The 24,336-nt window shown below is 35.9% G+C and overlaps 1 protein-coding gene across 3 annotated transcripts in view; it reads left to right on the top strand.

Annotated features, from left to right (window-relative positions):
* Positions 1–24,336, top strand: part of LOC134730628 (putative uncharacterized protein encoded by LINC00269) — a 556,641-nt gene that overhangs the window by 196,002 nt on the left and 336,303 nt on the right. The window lies entirely within an intron of this gene.

Here is a 24,336-nt window from a genome sequence, read left to right as displayed (position 1 = left end):
CATTTTTACAGATGAAAAATAGAATAAACAGAAACAGAGATATATAAGAAATATTTTGGGAAGAAGAAAATATGTATATCTTCATTCATTTGAATACTAGTATCCCCTTTACTAATATTAATTATCCACAGTAACAAAATAATGCCCCTAAAAACTAGGCTTGTTCTAGATGTATGAAATGAGACATTGTTAAACATATGATTCTTATTTTACTGGGTTAGTGAAGTTAGCAGATGCTCTTCTCACAAAACAAATACTACACTGCTTTACTTTGCTGCTGTTGCTGCTATTAAAAGCTATTTGGAAGAAAAGTTTTGTCTTTTCCCCACCAGTTTTTTTCTAAAGACCACTTTGTCACTATCATTGTTTCATTGAATATATTAGAAACTTTTATTGGCATCATGAGAAATGAAAAAAATATTGATGTGAGATTTATCTTATTTTAACAGGTATAAAGAAGAAAACTTTCACAAATACCTTAGCAGAGAGAATATTAAATTGTTCTCTCTACCTTCTCTCATACTTACCCCACTGCATCACCAGAACAACCCATCACCTACAGTAAATGTAAAAAAGGGACAGACAGGGATGTTTTTATAGGGAGTCTAAAGGATATCCTTTTTAATAATCACAGTTTACCACCACCAACTATGTCACAGTTCTGGAACATTCAGGAGCTGATATGTGTTTCAAAGGCTTGAAGTTCTTTCTATTTTATATGTCAGAGGGGAAATCTAGATTTATATCAGTGAGCTAGAAAAATTTATCTACAGAGAAATGTAAAATGTTGAAGAGATGTAAGGAAGCGAATCTTTTGAAAGGAAGACAAATATTTATGTATATATCAGGCCATTTGGTTTGTGCTATTTCTCCCTAAAGTAGGACTCTGATACAAACAATGTAGAAACAAGGAGGAAGGGACAAAATAAAAAAATAATTTATTTTATCTCTCAGGGTTTAATATTAGCCTTCTATGTAGTTCAACATTAGTATCATCGATACATTCAACTCCATGAACACTGTCTTTCTGTAGACCTCTTTTTCATTCCCATGATTCACTTAATGAACCTAGCAATAATGGTGATATTAACAACAAGTAGTCAAATGAGATGTAGCACCTGACTTTGGAGGGATGTGGGGTCAGATGATCAGCATTTGAGGTATCTTTGTTCACTTGCTTTACCACCCTGACCACAGGCATCCTGTTTTCTCACTGAGGAGGAGGGCACTGCTCTGGTTGTATTACAGAGCAAAGTTTGGCCCACATTTTTAATGGATGGAATCACTATTTCATACAGGGACAAGGTTCATGGGTGTGGCTTTCTCTTCATTTTCTCTCGTCTACAGGATGGAATAATAAGGGCCAGAGACTGCTCTTCCATGGAAAAATGTTGAGATGTCTCACAACCCCCAAACCCCATATAATCTACTTGGAATTAGTCAGTGGTGGTGATGTTGGCACCACAGTTCAACTTTTCATCTCTTGCTCTATATCTCTGGTTCTATCTCGTCGATGCTGGGCGAATGTTCAATTTTAAAAGACAGAGATATCTTTATGATCTGTTTGAGCTTGAAACTATTTAGGCCTAAAGTATTATAGGACAAAGTTACATAGTAAAGGAAAGCTCACTAATGTTCCATAGGTTGAGTTACAATTCTCAAGCCTGAGATCTTTTGGTGGAAATTGCAACCTCTGCAAAATAGTATGTTTGAAGACCATATGTGGGGTGATAATTGTAGTCTAAGGGACAAGATTCCGAAAATCCTGGATTTCCTAGCTGTAATGTTTAATAGCCTTACAATTTCACCCCTTATTTTACACACCTCAGAGTGTTATTTTAAACCCTTTGGTTTTTATTCCTACATACAACTCTTAAAGAACCTTGGCTTCTGGGTCAGAGAGTAAGAGAGATAACAAAAGATTCAGAAGAAATAAAAAGTACCCTATAAAAGGATCAAAGGAGTAAAATACAGGTCTGAAGATGCATTGCAAAACAATTATTTAGGTGTTGTCAAATTATAAGATTATCTTTCAAATGTAAATATAGATCTGGTGCTATAATTAATATTGGCAAGTCTCCTTTAAGATGTCAAGCTTCAGCATTTAATTTCATAATGGACCTTTCAAATGATGATATTTACCTTATAAAACAAACTAAAAGGCATTTAGGATAAAGTTCAGAATGTGACTTACAAGGATGTCAATGAGAAATGCCTTTACACTGTTCCAAATATAGAAAATCACATGCATGTTTTGGTGAGAAATTTTGAATAACTTGGAGGATATATAAGTCCTGATACTCAGAAACAGTAGTTTTCATTGTGATTTAAATTGTTGAGACTTTCCCAGCTATTCCAAGAGTTATTTAAAGCAAATATGATATGCATGCACAGCACAATATTGTTTTGGCCTGATTAAGCAGTGATAGTTTATACTGCCTAGATGTCATTAATAAGTTATTCCTCTTCTAAGTCCCCAAATCCAGCTACCCAAACATCTACCTCCAAATTGTCTTCTTTTCTTTTAGAGTTCCAATGCTAATGACATATTATGTTGATGCCACTGCAAAAGCCATTTTTGCTTGCTAACTCTAGTTCCATTATCATTCAGAATTATCTTAAATAAACACAATTTGAATTTTAGGATTTTTTTCTTTTGTAATTGAAGACAAGCAAGCCAGAAACAGAAACAGGAGGAAGGAGTACACTTAATCCATATTAGGAACTGCAGCTCAAAAAGATACGCTGCTGAATTGTTATTGAGGAGATAAGAAAAAGGAAGTAGAATTTAGGTGAATAGTATCCTTAATTAATATGGAAGAGTCTGGAACATAAGCTGTTTTAGGGGCAAGAGAGATGGAGATGGTGAATAAAATAGAACACAGAATTCAGAAATGGACATGCCTGCTCGACATTTGGAAGCTTATGTTAGAATGCAGGAAAGAGGTTTTACAATTAATCAATGGAAATCATTCCCTTGCAGTTGTCTCTTTGGCAAGGTGTTTGTGATAATGCCAGTGTTAGAAGAGTCAAACAGAGATTCATCGAGAAAATAACTAGTTCGTTCGTTTCAGTTTTGTTTGTGGTGTGATGAGGTGATATCTGAGCCATGTTCTCTACCCTAATTTTTTTAAATGCATAATGTTACCATAACTCCTCACCTGTTTAAAGTTCTTCTCCATTCTTCACTTATTTTTGCCTAATATAGATGATGATTAAAAACCTAAGGTGTGAGTGTTTTTATGCCATTAGAAAGGTGAGAAATCCCATTTAACACTTCTGCTGTAGCCTTCTGATTACGCCTAGAAAATTGCTGGATTGCTGCTATCTTACAAATTGATGAATGTGATTGGGTATACGAGCAGCAGGATTATTATTTGTTCCCCTAACAAGTGAATGACATGTCGGCCTAAATAATATGCCAGCAACGTAAAGTAGTTAAAGCCACTTCCCCAGAATATTGAACATTGCAGCGCTTATTCTGTCAGCTAAACTGAAGTTGTTTCAGGAGGTGGCTTCAAGGGTGAGTCCCAAGGACCTCTCCTAGTTATCCCACAAGCACCATTATTAAACAACTCAACAGAATATTCCCTTTGTTCTGTCATTCTTTAAATTAAAGCTAAATGGTAGTGGGACTTTATACAACCATATTGCATCCCTATCCACACTAAGAAGAGATTGCTTGCAAACAGCATAAACAACTCTCTGAATCCCTCTGAATTCTATGAAGTAATAAGATATCTATGATGGAACGCAAAGTAATTCCTGACAGAGAAAATCAGTGATCCTCTGTTGTGTATCCTGAGTTTAAAATCAACTGATTTGTCTAAGATTCCTGGTTAGGAAAGATGGGTTCATTACGAAAATTAAAGTCCAAGTTAAAAAGTAGCAGATCCTATTAGGAGAGAAATGCCTACAAGACTCACCTTGTTTTAATGAAAATATTTTCTGTTTGACAGCTCAGGTTGAGAAGAAAATGATAATTGTATAAACAAAGAAGAAATAAGTGTGAGTGTACATTCACATCCATTTTCTAAGCTTATAGTACAGTCTTGTGGCTTTAAAATAATGAGCTTAATGGGCTTTGTCATCAAAGAAAACATTTTTTACTCAGCTTTCCCACTGCTATAAAATATAATTATTTTGTGATAAGGTATAAATATAACTGTGACCTATGTTAGTGAAGGCTAAAAAAAAATCTAAGATCACCATAGAAGTATGTATTCAATTTCCCTACTTTCCACATGAATCTTTCTCCTTGAAATTTTTAGTGGACAGAGTAGAATATAAATTCTAAAATCATAATGTTTAAACAATATAAATGTCAACTGATGCATAGATCCTCTGTCTCTGGCTGTTTGGGGATGTTGCCATCAGCTGACACCAAGATAATAATTTCAGAGGATAATTTGAAAGATTAAAGTGGAATTCTTCCCAAAAATTCTAAGAGGGGAATGTTGGCACAGAACAGATTGGAGTATTTAGCCAAGACTTGCATTAAAAAAAGGTTAGCTTTTTAGATCATGTTTCCTTTGAAAGCGCAGAGGGCAGGAGACAAGAGGGAAGGAAACAGAGCAATGGCTCCTCTTTAATGGTAAGAATAACTATTTGGGTGATGCAAAAGTAATTGTGGTTTTTGCCTTTGAGAGTAATGGCAAAAACTGCAATTACTTTTGTACCAACCTAATACGTGTTGTTTTTGTAAGTTGACTCTCCTAAAACTTCCACAAACTCCCATTTAGAAATACGAATGACACACTGCCTCTTCTACTTAAGCTGTTCAGGAAATCTTGAAAAATAGCATTCTCCTGCTGTGTGGCTAAATCTCTAGCTGGCTATTGTTCAAGGAAGTTCTGGTGGTGAAAATAATCGGCCTCTGGAGAATCCTCAGGGAAGAAAAACAAAGAGCAACATCATAAAGAGTAGATGACGCTCTTGATAATCTATAAAGGTAATGTTATGGTTTCAGTCACTTGTGTTCATTATGGGCATTACAGCTTAGTGATTAAGAGAGAGGGCTCTAGCTCATGTTACCTGGTTCTCAATTTCTGCTCTACAATTGACCAGCCATGAGACTTCAGACATAGTTACATAGCTTCTCTGTGTGTCAATTTTTATATCCTTATGGTAAAAATAATAGCTACTTCATGGATGATTGTGGGGAAGATGAAGTGGGTTTTTCATATATTGCCTTTATTATGTTTAGGTATGTTACTGTTATGCCTGGTTTTTGAGTTTAAATCATAAAGGATGTTGAATCTTATTAAATGCTTTTTCTGCATCCACTAAGATAATTATACGTGTTCTGTGCTTTATTCTGTTGATGCACTGTATTACATTTCTTTATTTGCATATGTTGAACCATCTTTGCATCCCTGGGCTAAATCCCACTTGATGATGGTGTATTATCTTTTAATGTGTTTTTGGATTGGGTTTGCTAAAATTTTGTTGAGGATTTTTGCATCTGTGTTCATCGGGGATATTGGCATTTAGTTTTCTTTTGTTGTTTGTGTCCTTGTCTGGTTTTGGTATCAGGGTAATGATGGCCTTATAAGATGAGTTAGGAAAAATTCCCTCCTCTTCAACTTTTAAAATATAGTTTGAATGAATTGGTGTTAGCTCTCCTTCATATGTTTTTTGTCATTTATCCTTATATGTTTCTACCGGAAAAAAGTAGGAAAATGTTTCAGGGCATTGGTCTAGGAAAAGATTTTATGGTTAAGACTTCAAAGGTATAGGCCATAAAATTTAAAAAAATAGACAAATGGAATGGGACTGTATTAAACTAAAAAGTTTCTGCACAGCAAAGGCAGTCATCAATAGAATAAAGAGACAAGTTGTAGAACGTGAAAAAGAAATATTTGCAAACGATTCATCTGATGAGGGACTAATATCCAGAATATATAAGAAACTCAGACACTCAACAACAAAAAATAATCCCATCAAAAAGTGGGGAAAAATCTAAATAAACATTTCTTAAAAGAAGAAATAAAAATGGTCCACAGACATACGAAAAAAGTTCTCAACATCAGTAATCATCAGGGAGATACAAATCAAAACCACAGGGATATATCATCTTACCCCATTTAGAATGGCTCTTATTTAAAAGACGAAACAATAACAAATGCTGGCAAGAATGCAGAGAAGAGGGACTTCTTATACATTGTTGATGGGAATGTAAATTAGTACAGTAATCTTGGATAATGGTATGGAGATTTCTCAATAAACTAAAAATAGAACTACCATATGATCCAGCAATCTCACTACTGGATATTTATTCCAAGGAAGGGAAATCAGCATATCAAAGGGTACCTAAACTCCCATGTTTGTTGCAGGACTATTCACAATAGCCAAGATATGGAAACAAGCTAAGTTTTCCACAGATTAATAGATAAGAAAATGTGGTATGTGCATAAAATGGAATACTATTCATCATAAAAAGAATAAAATCCTGTCATTTTCAGCAACATGGATGGAACTGGAGGTCATTATGTTAAGTGAAATAAGCCAGGGACAGAAAGACAAATATCACATGTTCTTGCGCATATGTGGGATCTAAAACATTAATCTCATGGAGAATAGGAAATAGAATGATAGTTACCAGAAGTAGAGAGGGTGAGTCAGAGAGGATGAGGTTGATTAATGGATACAGTCATATGGTTGGATATATGGAATAAGTTCTAGTGTTTGATAGGACGGTAGGGTGATTATAGTTAACAATAATGTATTGTATATTTGGAAATAGCTAGAAGAGTTGAAATGTTCCCAACAGAGAGATATTCTGAATGTTTGAGGTGATGAGTATCCTCAGTACCCTGACTTGATCAACACATATTGTATGATGTATCAAAATACCACATATACCCCAGAAATACATATAAATACTGTGTATCAAAAATATTGCCTGGCAGATAGAAGACACCTCATAGACACTATTACAATTAGTATTAACGTAGCTGTTATTGAGCCTTTGGTAGGTTTTTACAAATTATAAGCCCATTAAAGGGTGAACTGGAGAGAAAATATTTCTGTAATGTTTCCCCAAAATCACGGAAAATATGTACGCCTCCTCCCTTCCACAGCTGCTATAAGAGTTACACTGACAAACTAATAAATGTATATCTATTCTCATAGCAGTATTAAATATAAATATTACACATATCTCCCCTGAAATTTCTTAGAAAAAGTTATATATATATATATATGTTATATATATGTTGGTTTCACAACAGTTGGTTTCACAAACTGTTAGTCACAGAGAGGTAAAATATGCCCCATAGACATGATGTGAAAGAACTGGAATATGATTTTGCAGCCTGAGAAATTGTCTTTAGCTGTTGTCACCTCAAAAGACGTATGTTCTTGGGCATGATAATCATATAAGAAGTGGTTCATTAAGACAGATGTCAACAACACAATAGTAATAATTATGGAAGTAAATAATGAAACTATGCCAATTTTGGTTTTTGCTTTTATAAAAGGGTATGTTTCTATTATTTCAGATTTATATTTAATATGTAAATTTATACTCTGGAATTTGGTAGGTTTAAAAATACAAATATAATAATAGTAGCATTCTAGAATGTTGAAAACAATTTTACTTGGACGAATGAGGAAATTGTAATAGGGAAATCAACATATATTTTATTATGTTATAGCTGTATTTAAAAGTTCATCTGAGAGTTTGCCTTATAACATTTTGTTTTTGCATTGGAATATCTGATACAAAGTAAATTTGGCTTGTAGGACAAAGTAGGAAAGGGTTTCTCATATATATTTCTTACCCTTTTGTCTACCATTCAGTGACATGGTCACACAACCTCTAAGAATTATGTATATAAGATTGTGAATAGCAACTAAGGAAAAACTGAAGTTTTCCCATCTCTTACTCTTTTGCTACCCTAATAAAAATGATTATCTTCCTTTTTTCTAATTACTTATTATGTTAAATTTTAAATGTGATGCTTAATTAAATCATCCACAAAAAAATTTCAGATAAAAATGTAGAGAAAAGATTGAAATGCCATTTCACTTTACCTAATCAGATTTTTCCTGCCAATGAGCAGGACTATTCATATTTGAAATATATCCTTCTAAGACTTTTTCTAACATCTAAGTGTGTACATGTATACATACCCGTATTAGTCTGTTTTCATGCTACTATAAAGATACTACCCGAGACTGGGTAATTTATAAACAAAGGAGGTTTAACTGACTCACAGTTCCACATAGCTGGGGAGACCTCAGGAAACTTACAATCATGGCGGCAAAGAAAGCCAGCACCTTCTTCACAAGGCAGCAGAAGAGAGTGTGAGCATGTGAAGGAGGAACTGTCAAACACATAAAACCATCAGATCTCTTGAGAATTCACTCACATGAGAACAGCATAAGGGAAACTGCCCCAATGATCGAATCACCTCCCACCTGATCCCTCCCTCGACATGTGGGAATTATGAAGATTACAATTCAAGATGAGATTTGGGTGGGGACACAGAACCAAAGCATATCGATACTGAACTGAGCTCATATTCTCCATTATATACTAGACCTTTATTTTCTAGCATCACTATATATAGTCAGTTTGTTCATGCCAGTACTTATAGTTTTATTTAATTCTTTTTAACAATAGTATAGTACTTTATAATATAGTTACAATTTATTTACTTATTTGTCTCTCTGTTGTTAAATGTCTATGATGTTAACAATTGTTATTATAAGCCATGTTTCAATATTCAAAGAAGAAAAAACTGTAATGGCTGGTATATATAAAATAAACACTCAATATGATAAAGAACCACAGAAATCTAAATAAAAAATCATATACACACAAGACTGGCAAAAATAGAAAATTCTACCTACATTAAATGTGGATGAAGATGTGGAGTTATATAAAGTTACATGTACTGATGATGTGTAACTTGGGACAACCATGGCGAAATACTGATGTGTTGCCTATGTTGCAGCAATTATTTTCATGGACATATAGCAATTCCTATGTATCCTTAGAAGTTCTCCTAAGTAGGTAATTGAGTAATTCTCAACCTAATGTGTGATTTGGACATGTATTATTGGTAGTTGCCACAATGATTGGAGAATGCTACTTGTATTTAGTGGGCAGGACCATAGAAGGTAAACATGCAGGAATACACAGGATAATCCCATACAGCGAAGAATTGTTTTGTCCACAATGAGGTTTTCTTTCAATTGTCTTCCAAGACATTCACCTAGCTAAAATGTCTGTTTTAAATGATCTGAGTCCAGCTATACCTTCATTTTATATTAATAAAACCATTATTTTTGTATGGTTTAATATAAGCTGAATTTTCTAGAAATGAATTTTCTTTCGTTTGTAAATTTATCATGCTGTTGTGTACCATTTTGAAACTGCCACCACCAGCAGAATAGCTCATGATATTTAAGTCGCCATTATAAATTTCCTGTATCAGTATATATTTACAACATATTTACACTCCATATTTACCTCCTATGCCAATGTATATTTTCAACATAAAAAATGTTTTCTTTTTACAATATGATTTTTTTTCACAGATGGGTCATATACGTATCTCCCTACTTCATTATGTCTTCAAGCATAGTTAGGTCTGAGTAGTTACATATGACAATACATATTTATTTTAATTTATTTTCCTTTTATTTCTGTTTTTTTCAGATGTATATATAGGTATATTATATTACCTGAGAATATTATTAAGGGAGAGTAAACGGCATGTGACTAAATAGTTGCTATAAAAAGGGAATCTTGCATTTGACCAGATTGAGAACCACTATCATGCAAAAATTCTTAAATATGTGCACAAGGAATAATAATCATTAGTGTTCATTCTAGGGTGACCAAAAATTTGTAAATATCATAATATCTCTTCACAAGAAAATAAATTGTAGTCATTTAATACCAGAAACACCATTAAACACAATGCAGTTATTAAAAGAAATGAATCTAAGCCATAAGTATCAACCTACATATCTCTCAGAACAATATCCAATGCCAAATAGCTTGTATATTGATATTACCATGTGGAATAATGTATATAAACTTTAAATACTGAAAAACCTTATGATATACTATTTATATGTTTATATATATGTCATACACTATAAAAACATTTAAAACAGTAAACACTAAATAATAGTATTGGCTCCACTGGAGAATATAGCAAAGAGGAAAGGGCTTAGGAATGTCTATATATAAGAGGCCATCATTCTATCAGAAATGTTTTTATTTCTTAAGCCAGATGAGTATGGAAATGTTATATAATTATCTTTAAATTTTGGTTGGTCTAAATATTTTATAATAACTTTAAAATTGAAAAAAATATAAACACAAGGAACAATTCTAATGCTAAGTTTCAATATATATTATTCACTTTAGAACAAGGGTTGGTAGAGAATAAAATATAGTTATGTAATTAATTCTAAGCCAGTGCTATGTTTTAAATATCAAAGTTAAAGAGATGATTTTTCTCACATTCCAATAATTTTTTGAAACCATACAATTTTAAGGTTTATATTTGTACCATGCTTTTCTTGCCTGATGATTTTTCTCTTGAATTTTGAATTATGTTTCATTTTCTTACTGAAAGAAGGGCAAATGAAAGAAACTCATTTCTCCATATTATTAATAGTTTCCAGGTCACCATACTTGATAAATGGCCTGGCATGTACTAAATTATTTCTAGGCTTACTTCACAATTATTATTTGTCATGCTCCAAGTTCCTTTTGTTATTCTTCCAGAATTATTATAGGTCCATTATATCTCCGATCCCATGTCCTGCTTGCCCCTCTTCCCCCCAGCCCCATGTTTTATTGTTGTTTGCTTACGCATGGAAATGTTAGGTTAAAAATATTTTTCCCTTAAAAACTGAAAACTTAGCTGATTATCTTCTAGCATCTAATATTTAAAAAGCTGTTTTGGTATTTTATCTGCTCTTTGTAATTATTTTGCTTTTTGTTCTCTGTATCACTTTATGCTCCTCATTTTTTTCCTTGAAATTTTATGAATATAAGTTCTTAAAAGAAATCCTATTTGCTATTTTGTGGATTTTATTATCTCAAGGCTTGTGCCTTTCTCCAGACTTAGCAAATATACAGCTTCCCTCCACTTTTAAAATTTTTTTTGATGCATCTCTCTGGTACCCTGTTAGATGATATTGACTTTCTGAATTGGTCTTCCATGACTTCTAGCTTTTTTCACATATATTTTATTTTTTCATCTTTTGACCCTAATTGCTGGATGATTTGCATGGCATTTTCTCTTAATCTTTATTTAAATGTTTATGTTGGCAAACTTTCTCTAGATTACACCGAGGTAACAAATAGCTCTAAAATCTTAGTGACTTACAAACAGTGGTCTACTTTTGGTTAAGTGTTACATGTTGGCTCTGGTTCTATGTGTCTTGTTTCCTTCTGGACCCAGGATGAAGATACAGCTAGTTATCCGAGATCTTCTGTTTTCATGGCAGTGTGAGAAGAACAATGGTGGATTCATGCAATAACTCTTAATGCATCTTCTTAGGCCAAACCTAATATTAGTGAGGTGGAAGCAGGCCAGACAGTACCTAGTGAAGCAAATATTTTGATCTTATACTATACAGAAATATTTTGAGCCTAGAATATGGCTATTATATATTTTTATCTTCTTTTTTTCTTTAATTGTTTTGTTTTTATATTATTCTGACTTCTCTGATTGCATGATTTTTAAATCTTTCTGAGATTTACTTAGATTTTTCGTTGTTCTTGCCATTTCCTTCTTTTCAGTAAAATGTTTAAATGTATTTCTTAGACAATTTTTCTTTCCTTCCTTTCCTTCCTTCCTTCTTTCCTTCTTTTCTTTCTTTGTTTTTCTTTCTTTCTTTCCTTCCTTCCTTCCCTCCCTCCCTCCTTCCTTCCTTCCTTCTCTTTCTTTCCTTTTCTCTCTCTCTCTTTCTTTCTTTTGAAACAGAGTTGCACTCTGTCACCCAGGCTGGAGTGCAGTGGTGTGATCTCAGCTCACTGCAACCTCTGCCTCCGGGGCTCAAGCGATTCTCCTGCCTCAGCCTCCTGAGTAGCTGGGATTACCGGCACAGGTCACCACGCCCGACGAATTTTTGTGTTTTCAGTAGAGATGGGGTTTCACTATATTGGCCAGGCTGGTCTCGAGCTCCTGACCTCAGGTGATCTGCCCACCTTGGCCTCCCAAACTGTTGGAATTACAGGAATGAGCCAGTGTGCCCGGCTTCTTTGACAATTTTTCTATCGTTTATGTTGATTATTTATATTTTTGCTGGTGGTTTTCCTCATTTGCCTGATGATACCTGATCATATTTATGAATAATGATTTGTTTAATTAATTAAAGCATTAGGAATCAATTTCCTATACAATTAACAGATTAATTTTTAATAATTATTTAGAGTAGTTTTAGATTGACAGTAAAATTGGGAAAAGGGCACAGCGGTTTTCTATATACTCCCCTTAATTGCCCCACTCAGGCATAACCTTCTCCATTTCAACATCCGCCACCACAACAGTACATTTATCACAATTGATGAACCTACACAGACACATCATAATCACCCGAAGTCCATTGTTTACATTAGGGTTCACCCTTGTTGCTGTACATTCTGAGTTTGGACAAATATGTAGTGACATATATCCACATTGTAGTATCATATAGAGTACCCTAAAAATCTTTGTGCTCTGCCGATTTGTCCCCCAACCACTGGCAACCACTGATCTTTTCATTGCCTGTTTTGTTTTGACTTTTATAGAATGTCATAGAGTTGGAACCATACAGTATATGTAGCCTTTTCAGATTGGCTACTTTCCAGATTCATTTTTGAATGAGGAGATTAGTGTGTGTGTGTGTGTGTGTGTGTGTGTGTGTGTGTGTGTGTGTCTTGACAGGTTATAATAAACATAAGCAAAAGTCAAGAAATTCAAGAGAATGGACTTTCAGCTCCAAATGCCAAGCTTGGATGTAACATCAACCCTGGCTCTGGAAGTCCCAGCCTCCATTTGCCCATTGCCAACAGTTGGCTTCATTATATAGAAATTATTTTACTGCCTTCAACTGGAAGTAAATGCTAATAGTGGAAGGACAGGATTGTGCATAGTAGATGTGTGTGTTGGGGGCCAGTGAGAGAGAAATCCTACATTGATTCTATAGCCACTTCCCCAGCCCCTTACTTTGGCTGCCAGTCCCCTGGTGCTCCATGGAGGCTCTACTGAGTTTCAGCTTTATTTTTACATGCTCAGTGCTCCATGCACCTGAGCTTTGAGTTAATCAATTTTGTTGCACTAATTCTTTGTTTTACCTAAAGTTCATAATACCTGATTTGCTGAGGTATCTTTTATTGTTTTCAGTACCTTTATACATTCATTCCTTTTTAAGACACCTTCTCCTTTTGATATAAATGATACTTTTAGCAGGAAAGAAAAGAAAGCATGAGAGCTCCCTGTCATCTTGAACTAGAATTGGCTATTGTTGGGGCTTAAAAATGGATACCCCAAAATATAAAACTAAAAAAGCATCTTCGCCAGGCGCATGGGCTCACGCCCGTAATCCCAGCACTTTGGGAGGCCGAGGTGGGCGGATCAACATGTCAGGAGATCGAGACCACCCTGGCTAACACGGTGAAACCCCGTCTCTACTAAAAATATAAAAAATTACCCGTGTCTGGTGGCGGGCACCTATAGTCCCAGCTACTCAGGAGGCTGAAGCAGGAGAATGGCGTGAACCCGGGAGGCGGAGCTTGAAGTGAGCGGAGATCGCACCACTACACTCCAGTCTGGGCGTCAGAGCAAGCCTCCTTTTTTTTTTTTTAAAAAAAAAAAAAAAAAAAAAAAAGCCTGAAGGCCTGAAGGCCTCTGACCATCCTCCCATTACCCCATCTCTCAGTCCATACTGTCTTTCCCAAAGCACGGGATATTCTCTAAAGTTCCCTTACCTATGTAGAAACCAGATCCTCAAAGAGAAACACAATTGCCTTAGATTCCTTCCTTAAAATTTTATTAACCAGAGAAGATTAAAACTCATGTCACAGAGAAAGAGACTGAAAAGTAAACATCACATCAAGAGCTCAGACAAACTTTGTCCCAAACCAGTTGTTTGTTCTCCGGTCCCATTCAATTCCCAAAGAGAATTATCTCCTTAACATTATCTGACAATTGGGTCTACTCATTCCCCCTAGAAATCATTTACTTTTATACACCCCATCTCCACTTCCCCTATGAAAAAGGGCATATAAGCATCTTACCCTGTGGGTTTATTGGGTAATCATTCTCCTGCGATTCCTCCATACTATGACTGTTAAAATAACTGTGCATGCCTTTTTCTCCATTTAATCTGCCTTTGTCAATTCACGTTCAGTGAACCTTCAGAGGAGGAAGGGGGTAGTTTTCCCTCTTTGCTCCTGTTCTATGCATATTTTGAGAAAAACTGCTAACTTCTCCATCCAAATAATTGTATTAATTTACTCTCTCAACATTCATGTGTAAAGAATGACAATTTCAACACTTGCCAAGAGGGGATTTTACAGAATTTTATAATTATTGCCAATGTAACAGGAGTAACACATTATCTTTTTGTGATTTCAATTTGCATTTTCTTGTTAGTAGTGAGGCAAAATATGTTCATGATGTTCATTTAGCCATTTATGTTTTTTCTTCTTTTAATTATCTACTCATTTCCTTTGCCAAAATATTTCATATTTAACTTTGTTATGGATTTTAGAATCATTTTCTTTTTTTCTTATTCAATATTTATCTTTTAATGTTTTGATGATGTACTTTGTCACATAGATTTCTGAATATACTTGAAATCATCTATCCTTTATGATTTGTGTTTCATATACCTTTAGAACATTTTATCTAACTGCAGATTAACACATTTTATTTGTATTTTCTTTCTTTTATGACTTTTAATGCCTTTAGATTTTTTATATGTTTATGTGTGCGCATGTTTATGTATACATATATAAATCTTAGTTTTAACATGGTTACTTTATTTCATTTTTTCTGTATATTTTTTCCAACACCAACATCATATTGTTTTATTTATAATTACCCTTAGCATATTTTGATACCTGATAATTAAGATTTTTTAAAAATTAATTTGGTTTAGTACTTTGTAAGCTCTTTACTTTTAAAGACTTGTCCCTTATGCTAGTCTTGAAAACTTGGTAAATTAAGAATTTCACTGTTCTTTTAAAAGTGCTTTTTTACTCTTCCTTGTACATTTCCTCTTCCAAATGAAAAGTAACTTTTCTAGTTTGAGAAATTCACCTCAAATGGCATTTTTGAAATATTCTATTTTTTTTTTTGAGACAGAGTCTCGCTCTGTCACCTAGGCTAGAGTGCAGTGGCACGATCTCTGCTCACTGCAAGCTCCGCGTCCCAGGTTCACGCCATTCTCCGGCCTCAGCCTCCTGAGTGGCTGGGACTACAGGTGCGAGCCACCACGCCTGGCTATTTTTTGTATTTTTAGTAGAGATGGGGTTTCACCCTGTTAGCCAGGATGGTCTCGATCTTCTGACCTTGTGATCTGCCCACCTCGGCCTCCCAAAGTACTGAGATTACTGGAGTGAGCCACTGCACCTGGCAGACATATTTTATTTTTTTTTTAAATGTGAGAAAGAAATATTTCTTACATTGACTATTTTAATATATTAATCTCACGTTTTCCAATTATTCAGCTTTCTTATATGTTCCTCACTACAAATTATTCTTTACCTTAGGCTTGGGCATTTCAAATAAGGGTTATTACTAGATGATCTACAGACTTTTATTGCATTTGTAAACCTTCTTGTTCTTTTTTATTTACATTATTCTATTAATATAGATGAATAAGAAAACTTGAGTTTATATGTTGAAATGTCATTTAAGAGATAATGATTTTTCAACTAATGTCTTGTTTCTCTGTAGATTGTTGTATAAGTACAAATTACAATGATTCCTTTCTTCGTTTCCAATATTTAAAAGTCCTATTATTTATTCTGTTTTATTCCATTGGAAAGTACTTACAAAACAACCTAGATATTGAATGGTTCTTGCAAACATAGAGACTTTCACAAATTGGGAGAATTTGCAAAAGGCATATCTGATAAAATACTTTGCTATCCAAAATATAAAGATAACTCTTAAAAATCAACACTAAGAAAATGAACAACTTGATTGAAAAATGAGGAAACGACCTGACAGACACCTCACCAAAGTAGATACATAGGTGGTAATGTTGGACGACTTTCTCCTCAGTTCAGCTAAAAACTGGGATCTTGTCACACAACCAGGAAAGATTAGGTTCGTAGACACATAGATGGCTGAGAAAAATGGAATTCATTGGGTGAAAAGGAAAAAGACTCCCAGCAAAGTGAGGGAGTTCCTGTTAACAGACCCCCATCTCACAGACTGAATCCTGGGTCACCACTCAGGAACCGGAAAGACCAGGCTCCTCCCGCCTGCAAAGAGCATGAACTTCCTGAAGCTCCACCCTCTCCTTTCAGTGTGCAGGCTGGTTGGAAATTCTACAGAGAACCCTTTTTACTTGGCTGTCTCATTCCTCTCTCTAAAGAAGTACATCTAATTGCTGTTAAAATAAGTATAAGGATAAGGATGAAGACCAATTTAACTGCCTCCTGCTGACAGGCACGCTGTTTTGAAAAAAGAGCAGTCAGAGTTCCCTCAGAGGCCTATGTAAGGGACCCCAGCAAAAGGGCCCATTGTCCGAAGCTCCAGTTGCATGACCATTTGGAGTTTCATGTCCTGAAGGCAAGAAGAGACAGACCGGTTTATTAGAAAACATGTATCACAATTAAACAAGGGGTGGGTAAGGACAGTTCAGAAATCCCGAGGCCTTTTACCAGTTTGCACAGGGAGAGACAGGCCAAAAGCCCAACTGGTTAAAAAAAAAAAAAGTTTACCATTTTGCTAGCATGTCAGGCTTCTGGGTTCCCTTCCCCTGAGCCCAATCCTATGCCAACCAGTTTAAGGTTTGGGAAACTGACTCTTCCCAGTTTGGAGGATGCATCTGAGGGGAGTGTCGCACAGTATGGAGACACAATTACCTATTTGTGAAGAGAGGACAGAGGAGGAAAAAGAAAAGGCATTTTTTCAAAGGAGTCCCAGGGGTTCAGGATGCTTTCAAAAGGAGTACAGATAGAAGATAAATGACTACTTATCTAGAAAGAGGGAAGCAGGGGTCCCTGTTTCTTTTCTCTTCCTAGCAAATACCTGAGGTACATGAGGGAGGGAATGTAAGACATTCCTTTTTCTCTCCTCCGTCCTTGTATTCCTGAGTCCCAGTGAACACGACAGGGTACCACCCATGAGTGTTAAAGTGGCTTTCACCTGTGTTAACAGGGGAGCCTGGGGGGTGGGAGTATCCATTCTTATCTACATACGCCCTATCTCCCCTGAGATATGGTCAGTATCCTCGAATTCCCTAGACCTCATTTATGCCATGAATATTAGCATGACCTTTATCCATGGAATGAGAAGCTTGGCTTAATGGGCAGGAATCAGCCATGCTCACCTGCACTGTGTTTCTTAACTTCTGTTATTGTCTGCCTTTGGATACCTCAGATCCAGTTTTCTTTCCTAGGGCTTTGACCCAAAGCTTGGAATTCAGTTTGGGACAAAAATGTGTTGGGTTGCGGGAGGCATTGCACGGGCTCCTTATCATAATCCTAATGCTAAGGTGAAAATGTGGAATTGACTCTTCCTCCAACAAGGGAGAGGAAAGGATGTCTTGTGACATATGCCCCCAAAACATGTGGCTGTACTTACGCTTGTTAAGATTGTGGTGCATGGTGCTTGGCTTTTGTTAGCTCTCTTGGTCTTACTTTCCCCAAAGGAAACCCCTGGGTGATAGGCACCCTATTTATTCCCCTTACCTGGCAGGATTTGCAGGATAATTGCTCAGAACTAGAATACTGATCCAGATTTCTACATTACCCATCCTTTTTGTTTTTTCTGAGCCACATCGAGATTGCTGGTTGGTTCACAGGAACAAGAAGGGTTACTCTAAAAATGTAGGCAAAAACTTAAAACAACTAATGAGCTTAGAATTTAATGACAAAGGTATGATAAGTTTTGAAACATAACATCTCTCTCTCCAGTCCTTATTTTTGTTAAAAAAAAAATCATGGTAGGACTGAGTTGTTTTGAGTTGTTTGCAAAATAGATTTTAGACATATACTTGGCCTTATTTTTGCATAAATTGCAGAAAGAATAACTATTTCTTCTTTCTATATGACTAGGAGGGTCAATTTCTACATTTATCCAAAAAATGGTAAACGTCAGTTCTATGGGACAGTTAAGCTGGTTTCATATTCACCTATGAAGACTGTCTTGGTTGCTTCCAAGTTTTGGCAATAATGAATAAAGCTCATATAAACATCCATAGGTAAGTTTTAATGTAGACAAGTTTTTAACTTCTTTGGGTAAATAACAAGGAGTGTGATTGCTGGAAGGTATTGTAAGAATCTGGTTACTTTGGTAAAAAATGTCAAAACCGTCTTCCAAAGTGGCTACACCATTTTGTATTTCGACCAGTAATAAATGGGAGTTCTTGTTAGCCCACATTCTCATCGACATTTGGTGTGGCTGGCATTTTGCATTTTGGCAATTCTAATGGATGTGTAGTGGTATCTTTTTGTTGTTTTAATTAGCATATTCCTAATGATATATGATGTGGAAAATCTTTTAATAGCCTTCTTTACTGAGACAGTCAAGTATAAAGGGCTCCCCGGAGAATGTCCAACTGGCCTGTGCACTGGGAGGATGGGAGGGTGCCTTGGGAAGTTCATGCTATTTGCAAGAGGGAGGAGCCTGGCCTCTCCATGTCCTGTATGATAACCTGGGATTCAATCTGTGAGAAGGGGGCCTGTTAACAGGAACCCCTCTCACTTTGCTGAGAGTATTTTTCCTTTTCACTCAATAAATTCAATTGTCCTTATCCTTCTATGTGTCTATAAGCCTAATCTTTCCTGGTCATGTGACAAGAACCCAGGTTTTTACTGAACTGAAGAGAAAGTCCAATATTTTGAGGCCCAATGTGGGGCTTGAGAAGGATAAGTGAGATGCAAATCAAAAAATATTTTTCTCTTTTGCTTCTAAACTTGAAACATTCGTTTGTCTTATCTGAGTTCCATCCCCTGAAAGCTGACCTCAGGCCATGCAGATAGTATCAAGAAATGAAACTCACCAGTTACCACATCCAAACAATGAGATGCCAGAGCCCTCATACATCATAATTTGTTTACCAACTCCTTTTCCTTACCTTTTTCTAATTTCTGTTTTCCCACATGCAGTTATATTGCTTCCCTGCTATGTAAATTCATAATTGTATTCAGTTGGGGAGACAGATTTGAGACTGATCTCCTGTTTTCCTTGGCTGCAGCACCCAAATAAAGCCTTCTTTGGCAATACTTGTTACCGAAGTGACTGGCTTTCTGTGAGAGCAAGCAGCAGGACCTAGTCCAAACCCCTGGCATTTTTGTAACTGTTACGTGCGTCCGTTTGAAGAGACCACCAAACAGGCTTTGTGTGAGCAATAAAGCTTTTAATTACCTGGGTGCAAGTGGACTGAGTCCAAAAAAGGAGTCAGCAAAGGGAGATAGGGGTGGCGCAGTGTTATAGGATTTGGGTAGGTAGTGGAAAATTACAGTTAAAGATGGTTTTTCTCTTGCAAGCAGGGGGTGGGGGTCACAAGGTGCTCTGTGGGGAGCTCTGAGATTCATTGTCCAGGAGAAGGAATGTCACAAGGTCAATTGATCAGTTTGGGTGGGGCAGGAACAAATCACAATGGTGGAATGTCATCAGTTAAGGCAGGAATTGGCTATTGTCACTGCTTTTGTGGTTCTTCAGTTACTTCAGGCCATCTGGATGTATACATGCAGGTCACAGGGGATATGATGGCTTAACTTGGGCTCAGAGGCCTGACAGTAACAAATTTTGATTCCCTGATTAGGATTGTATTACTTACAGCTCAGCTGCCAAGGGCCAGGAGTTTCAGAAGCCCTCCTAAGCATCTGCCTGACTCTTTTTTTTATTTGGTAAGAGGTGGGCTTTGATCTCTCTCTCTGTGGTTCACTGCCTCTGGCCTCAGCCGCATTCCTGATTGCCTAGGAAGAACAACCTTTGACATTTGACATCTGCATCTGAATGGGTGAGTGTCTTTTGTGGGTACCAGACAACAAAGTCTATTCCTCTTGATTTGAGGAATTCTAAAGGAATTTCCATCTGCAATTTGAAGAAGCCCAACTGAATGAAAGAGGAAAGCACTTTGTTTCAGTTTGGACACTCTTGGGCTTATTGGCTGCAGCAGTTGGATTATGTTTGGTAGTTGTTTTTGTATGTGTCCTGTTGATTGGCAAAGTGGGATGGAGTTTCTGCATTCAGGCTTTTATGCCACTGTTCTAAGCACTGTCCTGCCTGGTTAGTATGTGATGTTCTTTTGTGGTGTTTGGCCCCAGTGTTCTTTTGAGTGTGAAGAGATTTGGTCTTAAAAACTCAAACTGCCATGGAAACTGCTTTACCCAAAATTTTGGTTCACAGCTTTATTTGAATTACCTACTGGGGCAAACAAAGTTTATCCAGGTGAACAAATTTGTAAACCAGTGAGTTCGTATTGCTATCTCATGGCTAGAGATCTGAGATAAAAGCTATTGGATCTTTGTTTGTGTATACATGTTTAGATGTGTTTATGTGTATGGACATGAATAATGTTGTGTCTACCAAATTGGTTTATAAATAAAATAATGCTCATAAATTAAGTAAATATGTTGAAGTGCTTTTCAAGGGCATGTGACTTGAGTAAATCTTTAATAAACAAGCAGTCTTTAAAATTAATGGTAAGATTAAAATAGAATTGTCTTTGGAATGGTCAGCATACATTTTTATCTAGGTTTTATATTTGTCTCTGCTAGATATTTTAAGGTGTCAGGGTTTGACACAGAAGGTTATAAAACTACAAACCTAGCCAAATCCAAAGTGATCTTTGTGTGGTCTTTTTGATAAACAAAACTAACTTAATGTTGTTAGTTTAATGAAAACAATTGAATCTTCTGAGTGACTGGTGAAAATACCAATGTACTTAAGTTTCTGACATAGGTGAATACCTAATATGCACAGGGTATAAAAATGGTTAGCAAGGAGATGATGACTAGCTTTGTCTAGTATCTGAGTTCTCATAAGTAATCTAGATAAACAGTTAAAAATGAATGAAATGTAGAGGGGTAAATGCTGTTGGCAAACTTTTTGTGTAATTTAAAATCTTAAAATCATTTTGGATAGTCACTAGATATCTAGGTCACTTCCAATTAAGAAAGGGTTATGATATGGGGAAGCATTTTTAAAAATAGTGGAATGGTCTTCATCTATAAAATACTAATATCTGATAAGCAGCTCAGGATTTCTTGCTTCCTAGATTTTCACTAAAATTTAAGGTTTCTAAGAATTAGAATTATAGTTAACATATAATTCTGTATATAAAATGTGCCAAAGAAGATGTGTTCTTATTGAGAAAAATAATAGTTTTGTCTAATTCAGAAGTTATGTAAAGATTGATTCAAATTATGGACTTGAAAAGGTTGTTTATGAAACAAGGTAGAAAGGAACCGGTAAATAGGAGAGAGACGTGTGAAGAAAGTTATGGATATAAAGATGTATTTTTGGTAAGGAAGGTTATAAAGAAAGAGAATAATTTTGTGTGAGAAAATAAGTCCTGTATGGTAAACAGGCCAGAGTGTGGCCTGTTAAATGGCAAAGGAAATTCCTTTGAGTCACAGGCAATTCTGTAACCTCACTTTTGGCTTTAAGTTTTTGGCTCTTTTGTGGCTTAAATGATTCTAAGTGTTAAAAAGTGTCTGCCCACCTCCATTCTTATCTGGTCTAAAACATAATTAGTTATAAATCTTTTGAGTATTTTGGTGATTAGGTTCCCATGGAGGGACAGGATGGATCTGGGGCAGGTAGCCACACCACTCCAGCAACAGTATGGGACAAAATAAAATCCTAAGCCCCGCACAGACTGAATGGACCCACTTGTGGTCAAGGGGGCCCCAGTTGCTAAGAGACAAATCTTACCTGGGAAAACAGCTTGTCCCTTGCCTTGCTGACAATATACGCAGCCCCAAGAAGTTGGTTAGCTCTTAGCCTTTTTGAAATGCATGGAAGACTATTTTCTCCAACACCCTGACTCCCTGACATTTGAGGATATTTTCTTCCCCCAAATAGAACCTAGATCACATGTAAAACAATTAGGAAAATATTATTAATAGCTAGTCTCTCTGAGTTTGTTTCCAACAGGCTCTAGTTTACTAAAGTTGTGCCTCTCAACTCTTTGAAACTAGAGGACCATGTCCTGCTGAAAACCTCAAAATCCCACCAGACTGAAGACCAAAGGCAACCACAAGGGTTGGTTTTTTTGAGGTGTTGCTGACCACCCGCTCATCTATCAGGTTAGCCCGTGCTAAGCTATGGATTCACCACATTTGGGTAAAACCAGTGCCTCTGGGATCCCTTCAGAGGAAACAGTTATAATCTGTGAACTCTAGTATGGCCTTAACTTAAAACTCAAGACCCAGCGAAAGACCGTAGATAAGAAATCATAAGGGGAACATGCAGTTCTCTTGGATTCCTCAAAGGATCCACTCTATATTCTTTTGGCATTTTAAAATTTGGGTTATTTATGTTATTAATCATCCTAGTCAATGTGGCTTAAAATATTCTAAAACCATTAATAAAAGTACCCAAGTCATGGTGCTCCAACAAGCCAGATGCCAACCAGGTATCCATAAGTACTTCCAACTACAGGGATAACGTTTTCATTCCTCATCCCATGATGCCACTCCTGACCATGAAGCAGTCAGAAGTATCCACAACCAGATTCCCTGTGGTTGAGGAATTAATAAATGGAAAGTTAGGGGGGTGGGTGGGTGCTGCAACTGGTCAAACTGTCCCATAGAAATGATGTTTACTGTTTGTTGGAAAATCATAGAAATCGACCCTCCTGGTCTTAAAGCTTGAAACTTAAGTCTTATCTGAGTTATTTCCTCAGGAAAAAACCCTCCATCTGAATAATTGTAACTCACCAGATCACTGCATCCAGCCAATGAGACACCAGACTTCTCATTCATCATAATTCCTTACCTCTGCTTGGCTTTCTCTGTGGCAAACAACAGGACCCAGACCAAACTCAGTAACAAATGGACAAATAAACTGTAGTGCATCCAGATAATGAAATGTCAAGCCATGAAAAGCTATCAGGACATGGAAAGTCATGGGGGAAACTTAAATATATATTAGTAAGTGACATAAACCAATATGAAAAAGTTATATACTGTATGATTCCATCTATATTACATTCTGGAAAAGGCAAAACTGTGGAGACAATGAAAAGATCATTGGTTGCTAGGGGTTGTGGGGGGAGGGAGGGATGAAAAGGCAGAATAGAGAGGATTTTTAGGGCAGCGAAGCTATTCTGTATGATACTATAATGATTGATAATATAGTAAACATTTGTCTAAACCCGTAGAATGCATAAACCAAGAAAGAGCCTTGGTGTAAGCTGTGGACTTTGGGTGACAATGATGTGTTAGTGCAAGTTCATCAGCTGTAGTAAATATAACCCTCTGGCGGGGGATGTTGTAGTGGAGGAGGCTTTGCATATATGAGGAAGGGGCATATACAGAACCTCTCTATATTTTCTAATTAAATTTTCTGTGAGCCTTAAAAATACTCTAATAATTAAAGTGTGTAAAAAAGACAGAATTTCAGTAGTGATGGCAAACAGAGACTTCTCTTTTTTTCTAGACTGTATTTAGAATATTTCTGTATAACGTTTATGATGCTTGCTTTTTAGGTTCTGGTAGGTAGTTAAGTATGTTCTCTTAGCTTCTGTCATTATTTTTATTGTTTTTTAAAGGTTATTAAATTTTGAAGAAGCTCGGAATAAAAGGAGGGCTTTTTTTTCATGATTTGGCATTTTTAGAGCATTTGAGCTCATTAGAATCTCTATCAAAAATAACATGCACTTAGATTTATTCATTTTTATATTTTAAGGCTGGATAATATTCTTTTATCTGCCACATTTTGTTTTTATCTATACATTCATTTATAGGCACTTCAATTTTTCTTGGCTATTGTAAATAATGCTGCAATAAACATGACAATGCACATAACTCTTTGATATACTTATTTCAATTAGTATATATATATATATATATATATATATATATATATATATATATATCTATCTATATATCCAGTAGTGGGATTACTGGTAGTTATACTGTTAGTATATGGTATATGTATATGATAGTTATATACATATATGTTA

The sequence above is a fragment of the Pan paniscus genome, chromosome 5 (genome assembly GCF_029289425.2).
Source record: "Pan paniscus chromosome 5, NHGRI_mPanPan1-v2.0_pri, whole genome shotgun sequence".
Lineage (NCBI taxonomy): Eukaryota > Metazoa > Chordata > Mammalia > Primates > Hominidae > Pan > Pan paniscus.
Note: the sequence above shows the minus strand (reverse complement) of the source record. Positions and strands in the feature narration are given on the sequence as shown.